The 14,422-nt window shown below is 46.0% G+C and overlaps 1 long non-coding RNA gene across 1 annotated transcript in view; it reads left to right on the top strand.

Moving 5' to 3' along the window:
- Positions 1-13,763, top strand: part of LOC115196956 (uncharacterized) — an 81,432-nt gene extending 67,669 nt beyond the window's left edge. The window contains exon 3 of the long non-coding RNA XR_003878937.1: positions 13,151-13,763. This is a non-coding gene — a long non-coding RNA (uncharacterized LOC115196956). The remainder of the gene's footprint in view (positions 1-13,150) is intronic.
- Positions 13,764-14,422: the final 659 nt, after the last annotated feature.

Raw genomic sequence — 14,422 nt, 5'->3', positions numbered from 1 at the left:
TATCTGCCTGCCTGTCTCTGCTCCTCTGTTTGAGAGATTGGATTCCCCCCCCCTCCCCCCACACACACACACACACACACACCAAGGTGTTCACTCATCTCATGTCAGATCCACATAGATAGATGTGATGTCCAGACCAGACGTATATAGGGGACTGTGGCAGTACAGCATAGGGGAGAATCCAAGGTCTTGGATGGATCACATGCTGGCTGAAATGTGTGCTCAGGAGTTGCCCCATTGCTTTCCAATGAGATTATTCACTTCACTTTCTTCACCTCTGAGTGCCCTACAGTACATAATTGCTACCCTTTTTATACCCCAGTTTTCTCAGATGCACTGAATATTGTCCTATACAGTCTGTTCCCACAGACCTAAATGGTTTTGTAAACGGGGACAGTTGAAGGTAAGGTGGGTGGAGGGAAGGATTATAGAGGGAGGACAAAAACCATAGTCTGTGTTTCGCTGTGCAGTGCGTGTAAATTGCATTGGCTTTGAATTAAACATGTGGCACCTCTGCGCCCCGGGTGTGATGGACATTCAAACATATTGCTGGCAGAGAAAATTACTTTTTAAGTAGGCTATTTATGGGAAGATATTGTATTCATTTGATTATAATAAAACATCTATTCCGCCCTGAGTGAATGGCATGAGGAAGCAGACTCAAGGTAATAACGACTCTGTGTCTGCTGCTCTCAACGAGGCTGGGGGAGGATCGGGTCTCTACTGATATTGCTTTTCTTTGTACGGGAGCAGATAAAGGGATACGGCGTGAGCGAGTAATAAAGAAATATATCTGTTTTTATTGTGCTTCGTGACAGAGTTATGTTTGGAGGTAGTAAAGAGAGCTGGAACATGGCGGAAAATCATATTATGGCCCATTAGATAGGGCCGAGCTAAGCACTCCTCGCCGGGCGGCGACGGTAACCACGGCTCTATGGCAGAGGGTAATGGGGCCGGCACGTATTGTCTCTGATCTTCACTCCCGCTGCTTCGCCGATTGATTCGTCTACATTACCAGCACTCCATCTCCTGGGGAACTAATGCTGACCGTGGTCTTCACATCACTTTCCCAAAAGAGAGGAGGGGGCATGACGGACTCTAGTTCTGAAACTGTGAAAGTGCTATGGTTTCAGGTCTCATAGTTTGATGGATGTTTGACTTTGCTTAGTGAGGTATTTTTAACTTCCCCATTGAAGGAGTTCATTTCCCTCTCTTTCAAGTGGACATGAGGAACTGACCAGCCAACATATGGATGTCGTGAAGGTTATTCTCCGTCGACTTTATATCATATCTCTGGTCTCTGTGGTGCTGGTGCTCCAGGGAGATGACCCTCTCCTCCACCAAGCTGACTCAGGAATGTCCTATGGGGGTACTCCTGCCTCTTTGAGCCCCTCTACCTCTCCACCCCCACTCCAACCCACCACCCCCTCAACCTCCAACCTCACAAGCTTAAAAAGACTGGCTGGCTTTGTGTGCAGGGGTGCAGTTTTTATGCTCTCCTGGGCAGTCAAGGCCCTGGCTGCCTGTGAGTAATACGAAACAGCCAGACGAGGAATCCTAGGCATTCTGAATAAAACCAGATGTGTGTCCTCTCTGGCTCTCTCCTCTACTCCCCCCTCCTCTCTGTCTCGCTTGTGTGCCTTCCTCTCCTCCCAACCCCTCACCCTTCTCACCTCCTGTGGGCAGCCAAGGCTTCATAAAAGACAGATCAGATTAGTTGTTTCACAAGGCCACTGGCAGGCTAGTTTATGTTTCTGGCTAAAGATCTCCATCTCCTTTCCTGGATTATCAGTTGGAGCTGATGCGTGTACATGTGTTGCTGTGCTGGATACAGCCCCGGACCAGAGCAACAACACGCAACGCAGACTCACTGCTGAGGTGTTCCTACACCGTCATCACTGACTCAAGGATCCCTAATCTCAGTGGTTTTCTTGCGTTTTGGTTCATTTTTATCCCCTTAATAAGCGGGTTAAGTGGGAAATGGTGGTTAACCTTTCCAGCTCGTTGGACGGAGGCACGACCTTGGTCTCGTTGAAGGCATTACTGCAAGTTGCATAATTGGTGACCCTGGTTAGGGATGAGTCGGGTAGATATCTTTGAAGTGACAACAAACAAAAGCTTAGCAGCAAAATATATTCCCCTTCAGTCCAAACTGAAGGGTTTTTCTAATGTCTCAACAAAGCACTTGTTTTGCACTTGTTTTGCTCGGTGTGTGTTGGAATGTCTGTGTGCCCTGCTGCTCGCATATTTGTATCAGGCCGATATATTTATATCAGGCCGCAATCAGTACAGGAAATGGAGAGCCTTTGCTTTGAAGTCCCTGCAGAGATATGTTATTCTTCATCAGCAGAGGCAAGGTGTCGGACCCCCTCACCCTCCTTCCCAGCCCCCCTTACGCCCCTACTCAACAGGCCGCCTGGCAGAAGGGAGAACCAGTGGCCATTAACGCAGACAGAAAGAAAGTTGCCATTGCCATAGGGCACAAACTCACCGCTGCCACGCTCGCCTGAAAGGCTGAGAGGGCTGCGCTGCTGTCATACTTAGGCCTGTGTAATTGCTTTTTTTTCTCCCATGCAGAAAGTCAAACGTAAGATGTGGTGAAATGTAAGATTTGCCCTTGTCTGTCTCTGTTGCTCTCTCTCTCTCTTTCTCACTCTCTCTCTCTCCACACCTTCCTCCGTTCCCTCTCTCACTTTCGCTACTCACCCCAACTCCCCTCTCCCCTGCTCTTTCTCTCTTTCACTCTTTTTCTCTCTCTCTCTCTTCTCACCCCACTCTCCTCCCTCCCCTATCCCTCCTCGCCGTTCTTTCATGTCGGAGTGTGGAGATTAAATTAATTGGGTCACAGTTTAATAGTGATCTCCTATGGCTCGCCTGTGTATGTTGTGGAATGGGGACAGTGGCGGGCACTCCGCTCACCTGGTGTGGAAAATGAGGAACGCTGAGCCTCCGGTCTATGGCACAGTGTAACTTCACGCTACCTGCACCCCCACCCCCACCTCTATGCAAATCAAGCAGTCCCCCCCCCCCCAACACAAATAATCTCCCTCCACACATTTATACGGTTCAAAACATACTGCAGTGGAGTTCTGTCAGCTGTCTGACTGTGGTGTACGTTCATTATGCAGCTAGGCCTCAGATGGCTGGGTTAATAATTCACTGGTGGGGAAACAGTATAGAGGGTGCGCTGGTTGATCTTTGGCTCTAGAAGCAGTGGGTCCAAATGAAGAGCCCTTTAAATGAAATCTAATCTGATTTGATTTGTCACATTCTTTGTAAAAAACAGGTGTAGACTAACAGGTCCTTTTCCAACAATGCAGAGTAAAGATAAAGATACTCTATATACGCAAAAGTATGTGGACACCTGCTAGTCGAACGTCTCATTCCAAAATCATGGGCATTAATATGGAGTTGGTCCCCCATTTGCTGCTATAACAGCCTCCACTCTTCTGAGAAGGCTTTCCACTAGATGTTGGAACATTGCTGCGGGAATGTTGGAACATTGCTGCGGGGACTTGCTTCCATTCAGCCACAAGAGCATTAGTGAGGTCGGCACTGAGCCAGGGCAGCGTTCCAATTCATCCCAAAGGTGTTCGATAGGATTGAGGCCAGGGCTCTGTGCAGACCAGTCAAGTCCTTCCACACCGATCTCAACAAACCATTTTCTGTATGGACCTTGCTCTGTGCACGGGGGCATTGTCATGCTGAAACAGGAAAGGGCCTCCCCCGAACTGTTGCCACAAAATCGTCTAGAATGTCATTGTATGCTGTAGCGTTAAGATTTCCCTTCACTGGAACTAAGTGGCCTAGCCCAAATCAGGAAAAACAGCCCCAGACCATTTTTATTCCTCCACCAAACTTTACAGTTGGCACTATGCATTCGGGCAGATAGTGTTCTCCTGGCATCCGCCAGACCCAGATTCATCTATCGGACTGCCAGATGGTGAAGCGTGATTCATCACTCTAGAGAACTCGTTTCCACTGCTCCAGAGTCCAATGTAGCGCCGAGCTTTACACCACTCTAGCCGAAGCTTGGCATTGCGCCTGGCAACCTTAGACTTGTGTGCGGCTGCTAAGCCGAGGAAACCCATTTCATTAAGTTCCCGACAAACAGTTATTGTGCTGATGTTGCTTCCAAGAAGCAGTTTGGAACTCGGCAGTGAGTGCTGCTAGCGAGGACAGACGATTTTTACGCGCTATGCGCTTCAGCACTTGGCGGTCCCGTTCTGTGAGCTTATGTGGCCTACCACTTCGCAGCTGAGCCATTGTTGATCCTAGACGTTTCCACTTCACAATAACAGCACTTACAGTTGACCAGGGCAGCTCTAGCAGGGCAGAAATTTGACAAACTGACTTGTTGGAAAGGTGGCATCCTATGATGGTGCCACGTTTAAAGTCACTGAGCTCTTCAGTACGGGCCAAGAGTGTGCAAAGCTGTCATCAAGGCAAAGGGTGGCAACTTTGAAGAATCTCAAATATAAAATATATTTCTTTAACACTTTTGGTTACTACATGATTCCATATGTGTTATTTCATAGTTTTGATGTCTTCACTATTATTCTACAATGTAGAAAATAGTACAAATAAAGAAAAACCCTTTGATGAGTAGGTCTGTCCTACCTTTTGACTGTACATACCGATGGCGAGGTCCATCCATTTAGGTTGGAGGCTTTCACAATGTTTGCCCCACTTTCCGTTGTGATACACAGCTGCTTCTCCTCCGGCTGATCCCAGGCTGCTAGCGAGTCCCACATTCCCTGGCCTGGGTTATTATCTCCCAAGTGTGGTCTTCTGGAAAGTAGGCAGGCTCCCTTTGCAAGCACCTGCTGCGCAGCTTCCAGTCGGCATTGATGTAGTGCAGTGTCAATGACACGTAGGGCTCCAGTTGTTATTGTGAAATAGTGCACCTGTTTCAGCTCTAAAACACGGCATTTTTCAGCTCGGTTTCTTACATGGCATTTTGTATTTCTTGTCCAGAGTGTGAACCATCTTCTTAACTATTGAATCTGGGGCCATGTCTTTTGCGATGTGTTACATTCTGGCATCTATTTCATTCCATCTGTGAGTGTGTTGCGTAGGGAGTTGTTGTGTAATCACCGAGAATTACCGACATATGCATAATTGCTTCGTTATGACTTCGAAATGTAGGCGTCGGTAATTTTCAGTTTTATCGTCCCAGCTCTAGTGTGGCATCAGAATGTATGTGTGCGCAGGCTACACTACATGTCCAAAAGTATGTGGACAGCTGTTCGTCGAACATTTAATTCCAAAATCACGCGTCTTAATATGGACCTCGGCAAACCATTTCTGTATGGACCTTGCTTTGTGCATGGGGGCATTGTCATGCTGAAACATTAAGCTTTCCCTTTACTGGAACTAAGGGGCCTAGCCCAAACCATTAAAAACAGCCCCAGACCCTTATTCCTCCTCCACCAAACTTTACAGTTGGCACTATGCATTCGGACAGGTAGTGTTCTCCTGGCATCTGCCAAACCCAGATTCGTCCGTCGGCCTGCCAGATGGTGAAGCATAATTCATCACTCCAGAGAACGCATTTCCACTGCTCCTGAGTCCAATGGCGACGAGCTTTACACCACTCCAGCCAAAGCTTGGCATTGCACACGGTGATCTTAGGCTTGTGTGCGGATGTTCAGCCATGGAAACCCATTTCATGAAGCTCCCGATGAACAGTTCTTGTTCTGTGTTGGGGTGTAAGTCAGTGTGGGTAGAGTCCAGTGTGTGTGTGTTGGGGTGTAAGTCAGTGTGTGTAGAGTCCAGTGTGTGTGTGTTGGGGTGTAAGTCAGTGTGGGTAGAGTCCAGTGTGTGTGTGTTGGGGTGTAAGTCAGTGTGGGTAGAGTCCAGTGTGTGTGTGTTGGGGTGTAAGTCAGTGTGGGTAGAGTCCAGTGTGTGTGTGTTGGGGTGTAAGTCAGTGTGGGTAGAGTCCAGTGTGTGTGTGTTGGGGTGTCAGTGAAAGAGAGTTTGTTCAAAACAGGGTAAATGCAGGTAGTGCGGGTAGCTGTTTGATCATCTATTTATCAGTCCTGTTTAGCAGTCTTATGGCTTGGGGTAGAAGCTTTTCAGGATCCTATTGGTTCCAGACTTGGTGCGTCGGTACTGATTGCCGTGCAGTAGCAGAGAGAACATTCTATGGCTTGGGTGGCTGGAGTCTTTGACAATTTGTTGGGGCCTTCCTCTGACACTGCCTGGTATAAATGTCCTGGATTGCAGGGAGCTCGGCCCCAGTTATGTACTGGGCCGTACTCAATACCCTATGTTGCGCCTTACGGTCGGGTGCCTTGCCGTTTTCGTACCGAGCGGAGATGCAGCCAGTCAAGATGCTCTCAATGGTGCAGATCTTGAACTTTTTGAGGATCTGAGGGCCCATGTCAAATCCTTTTAGCTTCCTGAGGGGGAAGAGGCGCTTATCTACCACCACAACACCCTCTCACCCCCTTTCACCCACTCTCCCCATCTCTCACCCACTTTCTCCCTCTCGCTCTCTCTCTCTCTATCTCGCACAATTTCTCTCACACACTCTCTCTCACACTCTCTCTCACTCCCTCTCATTCTCACTCTCTATCCCTCTCATTCTCTCTCCCTCTTTCTCTCTCTCCTTCTCTCTGTTTCTAACCCCGCCTGGCTGTCTGATTTATGGTCCTGGGGAGGTAATGAGTCAGAACCGGCTGATATGTGTCTGTGGTGTTGTGACCGGAGCAGTGCCGGCTCATTGGGCCTGCCCCACCTCCTTCCTTCTCCTCTACTCCTCTCCTCCTTCCCTCCTCTGTTCCTGTTCTCCTTCCTTCCCCGGACCAAGTGGAACAGGGCTTTTAGGGTCCTTGCTCTCCCAACCCATCCGTCTCCATCCGCCAGATGGACGGGCTACAGGGGCGCAGTGTCACCTCCAGACGGCGCCGAACGTCTCCTCTCCTCTGCCCTCCTCTGACCCCCCTTCATCCCTATCCCCCTGTTTCCCTTCTTTCCATAACCTGAGCCGTCACTGTTGACCGAGCCCTCCCACCCCGACTGTGACTGGGCACCGTGTGGCCCACTAGCTCTGCAGGAACTGTGTTAATTAGTGCGGGAGTCTGAAGACCGAGATGCGTTATCACCACAACACTCCCTATCTCTCACCCCCTCGCACCCTCTCGCTCTCCCTCTTTCTCACCTCTCCTCTCTCTTTCTCTCAACCTCTCTCCCCCCCTCTTTCCCTCTCTCTGGAAAGTGCTCCCATCCCGTTGGCTTAGCCAGGTTTGTGGAGGATGTCGTGCCAGCTGTCTCTGTATGGACCGCTGCCAGCCTCCCATGTCTTCCGCCCGTTCCGTTGTTGTTATCCCCTTGTGATCACTCGGTTATTTCCATCTATTTCCATGCGTTTATCTGTTTGTCGGAGTTGTTGTCTACCGAGGCTAGTGCCTGTGCTGCTGTAGTCTTTTGGAAAGGCAGAGTGCGGGACGATAGCGACAGCTCTCTCTGGTGTGTACTGGAGGCCCCAAGATTGGGCAGAGAGGATAGTTCCCAGGTCTGCAGTCTGTGCCCGCCGTGCCATGCCAACTCTGCAATCTGTGACGGGTGTGTCATACACAGAACAGACACTATTCCCCCTACGCTTCACAGCAACATTTGGCTTCTGCAATGGCCCGAAAAAGGCACAGGAATAGACAAAGAAAGCTTTATCTCCAAAGCACAATGACATCTTCATCAATACAACTTTCAAGAATGAAAATCTGTCATCAGTCAGTACGGAAGTGTAGCCATGCAGCTGAGCAGTCTCAGTCAGCCATCACTCTTGATTTACTTCTTCACGGTATATGAGAAACTACCTAGACTGAGAATTCCAAAGTAACTCGGCTGGAGCAACCAGACACATTGTACACACTTCACACTTTTGGAATGGATTTCATTCCATGCATTGGACCAGTAGTCTGAAGACATGGCTGTCTGTCTTATGTGACCCAGTAGATCTGCTGCTCAAGTCAGTCAGTCAGTCATGCTGAGAGGAAGTTTAGTTTTTCTGCTGTGTATCTATCAAGTGCTGAGCAAGCTGTCCCGCTCCCTCTCGCCCCCGGTGAGCACTGTAAAACTAAAACTCCCCTGCACTCCGTTTGACCCCGGCCTCCTCTGAGGTGCCGGGGAGAGCCAAGAGTGTAAAGTGGACGCATGCCAAATAAAGACATGAAATCTGTCTCCCGTAAAAAAAAAAAGAACCCGTTATTTTTCTCTGTCTGTCTGCTCTGTGCTCCCGACCTCACAGCAGCAGCACCCTGGCCTGCTTCATAAATTGAGCTCAGTTGGCCTTTAGATGGTATCAATTAATCTACTCTGGCAATGTTTTACGAGCGACACACTCCGGCAAGGCAAATTGTGGCTTTAAAAAACGTCCATACAAGACACATTTCCATGTCATTAGTTTTCTCCCCTCAGTCATTGGGTTCTGTTACAGTTGGGACTGAGTGTGGGTTAGAGAGAGAGAGAGACTGAGCAGACCTCCCACTCTACAGGCTGCCAGTTGGGCTGGCTAGTAGTCCTTTCCTCTAGGGTTTTCTCACAGACGTTTAGTTGTAGATATCCTCTGACTGATGCGCCACTTTGATACTCTTGTTAGAGCTGCTGAATTCTCCATTAGGGATTTTGTCTTGTTCTATAGGCCCCCCGGTGCCCCGATACTGATGCTCCTCAGAGACGAGTGGAGGAGGATAGAGGAGTTGAAGAGGGTTCTCTCTGATCTCACGCTGCCTCACTGAGAACCATCTGTTTGGGATGTGTTTGGACCTAGCTAACATTCTGCATTCTGTGTGTTTGCACTAGCAAATATATATATTTATATATATTTGCTAATGCAAACAAATATATATATATATATATATATATATATATATATATATATATCACGGAAGAAGCCACTGTTCCAAAACCGCCATAAAAAAGCCTGACAACGGTTTGCAACTGCACTTTTTGGAGAAATGTCCTCTGGTCTGATGAAACAAAAATAGATCTGTTTGGCTATAATGACCATCGTTATGTTTGGAGGAAAAATGGGGAGGCTTGCAAGCTGAAGAAACACCATCCCAACCGTGAAGCACGGGGGTGGCAGCATCATGTTGTGGGGGTGCTTTGCTGAAGGAGGGACTGGTGCACTTCACAAAATAGATGGCATCATGAGAAGGACAATTCTGTGGATATATTTAAGCAACATCTCAAGACATCAGTCAGGAAGTGAAAGCTTGGTCGCAAATGGGTCTTCCAAATGGACAATGACCCCAAGCATACTTCCAAAGTTGTGGCAAAATGGCTTAAGGACAACAAAGTCAAGGTATTGGAGTGGCCATCACAAAGCCCTGACCTCAATCCCATAGAAAATGTGTGGGCAGAACTGATAAAGCGTGTGCGAGCAAGGAGGCCTACAAACCCGACTCAGTTACACCAGCTCTGTCAGGAGGAATGGCCAAAATTCACCCAACTTGTTGTGGGAAGCTTGTGGAAGGCTACCCGAAACGTTTGACCCAAGTTAAACAATTTAAAGGCAATGCTACCAAATACTAATTGAGTGTATGTAAACTGACCCACTGGGAATGTGATGAAAGAAACAAAAGCTGAAAGAAATCATTCTCTCTACTATTATTCTGACATTTCATGTTCTTAAAATAAAGTGGTGATCCTAACTGACCTAAGACAGGGAATTTCTACTGGGATTAAATATCATGAATTGTGAAAACTGAGTTTAAATGTATTTGGCTAAGGTGTATGTAAACTTCCGACATCAACTGTATGTATATATATATACACACGCACACGCACACGCACACGCACACACACACACACACACACACACACACACACACACACACACACACACACACACACACACACACACACACACACACACACACGCATACATACATACATACATACATACAGTACTAGTCAAGTTTGGACACACATACTCATTGCAGGGTTTTTCTCTATTTTTACTATTTCTACATTGTAGAATAATAGTGAAGACATCAAAGCTATGAAATAATACGTATGGAATCATGTGGTAACTAAAAAAGTGTTAAACAAATCAAAATATATTTTATATTTGAGATTCTTCAAAGTAGCCACCCTTTGCCTTGATGACAGCTTTGCACACTCTTGGCACTCTTTCAACCAGCTTCACCTGGAATGCTTTTCCAACAGTCTTGAAGGAGTTCCCACATATGCTGAGAACTTGTTGGTTGCTTTTCCTTCACGTTGCGGTCCAACTCATCCCAAACCATCTCAATTGAGTTGAGGTCAGGTGTTTGTGGAGGCCAGGTCATCTGATGCAGCACTCCATCACTCTCCTTCTTGGTCAAATAACCCTTACACAGCCTGGTCATTGTCCTGTTGAAAAACAAATGATAGTCCTACTAAGCGCAAACCAGATGGGATGTCATGTCGCTGCAGAATGCTGTGGTAGCATGCTGGTTAAGTATGCCTTGAATTCTAAAGAAATCACTGGCAGTGTCACCAGCAAAGCACACCTCCTCCTCCATGCTTCACGGTGGGAACCGCACATGTGGAGATCATCCATTCACCTACTCTGCGTCTCACAAAGACACGCCGATTGGAAACAAAAATCTCAAATTTGGACTCATCAGATCAAAGGACAGATTTCCACTGTTCTAATGCCCATTGCTCTTGTTTCTTGGCCCAAGCAAACCTCTTCTTCTTATTGGTGTCCTTTAGGCCTGATTCACACAGTCTCCTCTGAACAGTTGATGTTGAGATGTTTTAGTTACTTGAACTTTTTGAAGCATTTATTTGGGCTGCAATTTCTGAGGCTGGTAACTCTAATGAACTCATCCTCTGCAGCAGAGGTAACTCTGGGTCTTCCTTTCCCGTGGCGGTTCTCATTAGAATCAGTTTCATCATAGCGCTTGATGGTTTTTGCAACTTCCAGATTGACTGACCTTCATTTCTTAAAGTAATGATGGACTGTCGTTTCTCTGCTTATTTGAGCTGTTCTTGCCATATTATGGACTTGGTCTTTTACCAAATAGGGCTATCTTCTGTATACCACTCCTTCCTTATCACAACACAATTGATTGGCTCAATTCCACAAATGTACTTTTAACAAGGCACACCTGTTAATTGATATGCATTCCAGGTGACTACCTCATGAAGCTGGTTGAGAGAATGCCAATAGTGTGCAAAGCTGTCATCAAGGCAAAGGGTGGCTACTTTGAAGAAACTCAAATATAAAAAAATATTTTGATTTGTTTACTACATGATTCCATATGTATTATTTCATAGTTTTGATGTCTTCACTATTACTCTCCAAAATATAAAAAATAAAGAAAAACTCTTGACTGGTACTTTTGACTGGTACTGTGTGTATATATATATATATATATATATATATAGACATGTTGCCAGGAGACGTAGTGAGAGAGCAGATTGGAGAGGACTAGTGGAGCGAAGCCATGAAGCTTCAGCAATCAACTGTTCCCACAACTCTGGGTTATATGGCTGTGTTATATTTCCAATGCTCGAGATTGGCTGAATGAAATGTGCTCATGCTCCAGGATTGGCTGAGTGAGGGCCCCTCTCCGCACATGTGGTATCACAGAGAGGAGGCTAGCGCCACAAACTGTGGCATGGATCATCTCTCTGCACACGTCACTTCCCCACCATAACGAGAGGTCAGAGTTCAACTACCATCCCTGTCAGATAAACGGCAGAAACGTGTTCTTTCAGTCCGTCTTGTTCCTACAAAGTTTGGATTTACTCCCAATAAAATGTGTGTGGTAACTTACTTAGTAGGTTATAAGGACAGGAAGCTGTTTATCCTAATCTTCGGAAGCATTAACACAGGCAATGTTGACTTGTATTTTTTCACCCACAACAGGGGAATAAATGTCAGTCCATGCAAGCTTCACATATTTCAACTTCACATTTCAAAGAACCACAGGCATTTCCAGACTTTCCCACAGCCATAAGAGATTTATGTCTGAAACATGCACTATTAACAGGTTTGCAGGCACGGTAATATTATTATTAATAATGGGATTAGCCAATAAACTGAGTTATAGACTTGTTACACACCTACACACTTGTTGGATATAGTAATTCAGTTATTTCAGGCCTGTTATGAAAGTGTGGATAGCAGTTTTATAGACTTCATATGTCTGAGGAAGACCGAAGCATTCAAACTAGGCCTAATAACATACTATTGCTGGCAGTTGTCAGTCACAGCTAGATAAGTCCCACCTCATAGACAATTTGGTGCTAAACCTGTCTGCTCCTCTTTCTGGAGATATCTTTGGAGTTTTAGGTGAGCTGCTTTCATCCAAGGCTTCCATTTCTCTTCAGAGGGTGACTCTCCCCCTCCACTTCTACTTCTCTCTGCTGTGAAATGAAATTGCTTTCTCGTTCGTTAAAGATTTTCTTGTCGCTGCCTTGTAGTAGTCGGGGAGTGGGACCACTCCAGCAGGCTGAAAGTTCTCTAAACCACTAGAGATTTATGTGTTTGGGGGGGAGCAAAGAGAAATAGAAGAAAATTGCATTTTCATTTTTTATTTTTTTTATTTAATTTTCAATACTTTTTTCAACACACAAATTAATTCCGGCAAGTTGTCACTTTACATTAAAGCATGAAGTGGCCTGGTGGAGTGAGGAAAGGAAAGCAATCTCTTCTCGTTGCCATGGGAGCAGCAGGCACGTTGTAGCATTGGGTACCACGAGCAACAGTGCTCCTGCCAAAACTACTGCCCACCTATATCCTATAGGCTTTTTCATGGGCTGAAAGCAATCCTTTCAGAGTAGGCCCAATATCTACAGGGTTGCAACCATGGAAGGTTTTCAGTGTGATTGTTGTGGTATTTATAAACACCATGTTCCCCTGGGTGGTATGTTCCTATCCTTTCATTTGATCTCTCCTTCACTTTGAACATTTAAAAAGGGAACATAATCTGCATCTCTGCTTCCTTTGGAATAATCCTACACTCCTTTAAATAAATAATGTTTCTCCCAAGAGTTGTTTGCAATGAGGAGGCCTTATGCTTTATCTGAACATTACTTGCATAATCCCCCCCTCTGCCACCCTCTCTCTCTCTCTCTCTCATTTCCATCTGGCCCAAAACAACACAACTGTTTCATGCGTCTCACACGCTGCTGCCCTTATCAACAGAGTGCTGCGTGGCGTAACAGTGCGGCCCGGATCTCGAGAGCGTATCGCCAATCTTAATCACATCGGGGTAGCACACCTGTGAAAACAGATGTCCACTGGGGCCGGCGGGCTGTTCCTGTTTAGGGTGGAGTCTGCGCGTGCAGTGTGGCGCTCCTTCCACCCCTTCCCACGCATGGCGCATCCCTTCGCTCCAACTGGGCCTGACACAGGAAGGACCCACAGCGGAGTCAGGCCAGGGGGAAGGAAACATGGTCTCAGGGCCTCAACCCCCTGCTCTCTTTGTTTTTGTATAAGGCCTGCATTCAGAACTGTAATGAGAAACTGCTTTTTTAATAATCATTTTTCATAACAAAAAGAGGTATGCACTGTTCTGGAATGGCCTTAAACTTGATTGAGGGGGATTTGATGTTGCTATGATTTAAAGCAAATGTTGGGTCTACTTTGTATGAAAAAGGAAGGTGATAGACACCTGGCCTTGACCGCTCAGATGATCCTCATGGTGATGTATGGATTGTCAGTCAGTCATAAAAATTGTCATTAAATGGCCTTTTTAGATTTTTGCCCCACAAAGCATAAACTGGACTGTAAAAAAATTATAGGCAAAAAAAAAAAACCCAGTTTGGGTTATTTGGTAACCCAGCGCAGATGAAATGGTGGACAGAACTCATGTTCGGTTATTTTGACCCAGCCAATTGGGTTGCGTGAATAACCCAACAAGTTGGGTTGTTGGGAATATCCAAACATGGGTTCATTTATCAATCAGCTGGGTCTTTTTTACTCTCATGCTGGGTTGATCTAGCAGCTGGGTCTTTTTTAATATAATCCTTAGGTTATTTTCAGGGGCATTTCTTTCAGCTGTATCTTATTGGCCACCCATGAGAATAAATGTCATTCCTGTTCATCAAGTTTACATACTACAATTGTCCCCCCAAATGTTTCACATTCTTCTATAACATTACAATTATTTATGACATGTTATAATAAGGTATACAACCTTATTGTATCCCAAGAATGGGATTTGCATAAGCTTTTAGGGAAGCATCTTTGAAACAACAAAAATGTCAATGTTCAACCTTAACATGTGATAACTATGCAACAGAACTGATTAACAGGAATGGGATTTACTCTCATGGGTGGCTTAAAATAACTATCTGAATGCCACGCCCCTCCTAAACTACGCCTCTAGGCTTCATGTCTAAATAACCCAGTAATCGTTACACAGCATCCAGCATCAATGACCCAGCAGTTTTCAAAGAAAATAACTCAAATAAG

This window comes from Salmo trutta, chromosome 7 (genome assembly GCF_901001165.1).
Source record: "Salmo trutta chromosome 7, fSalTru1.1, whole genome shotgun sequence".
Classification (NCBI taxonomy): Eukaryota; Metazoa; Chordata; class Actinopteri; order Salmoniformes; family Salmonidae; genus Salmo; species Salmo trutta.
This window is presented reverse-complemented; position numbering and strand designations above follow the sequence as displayed.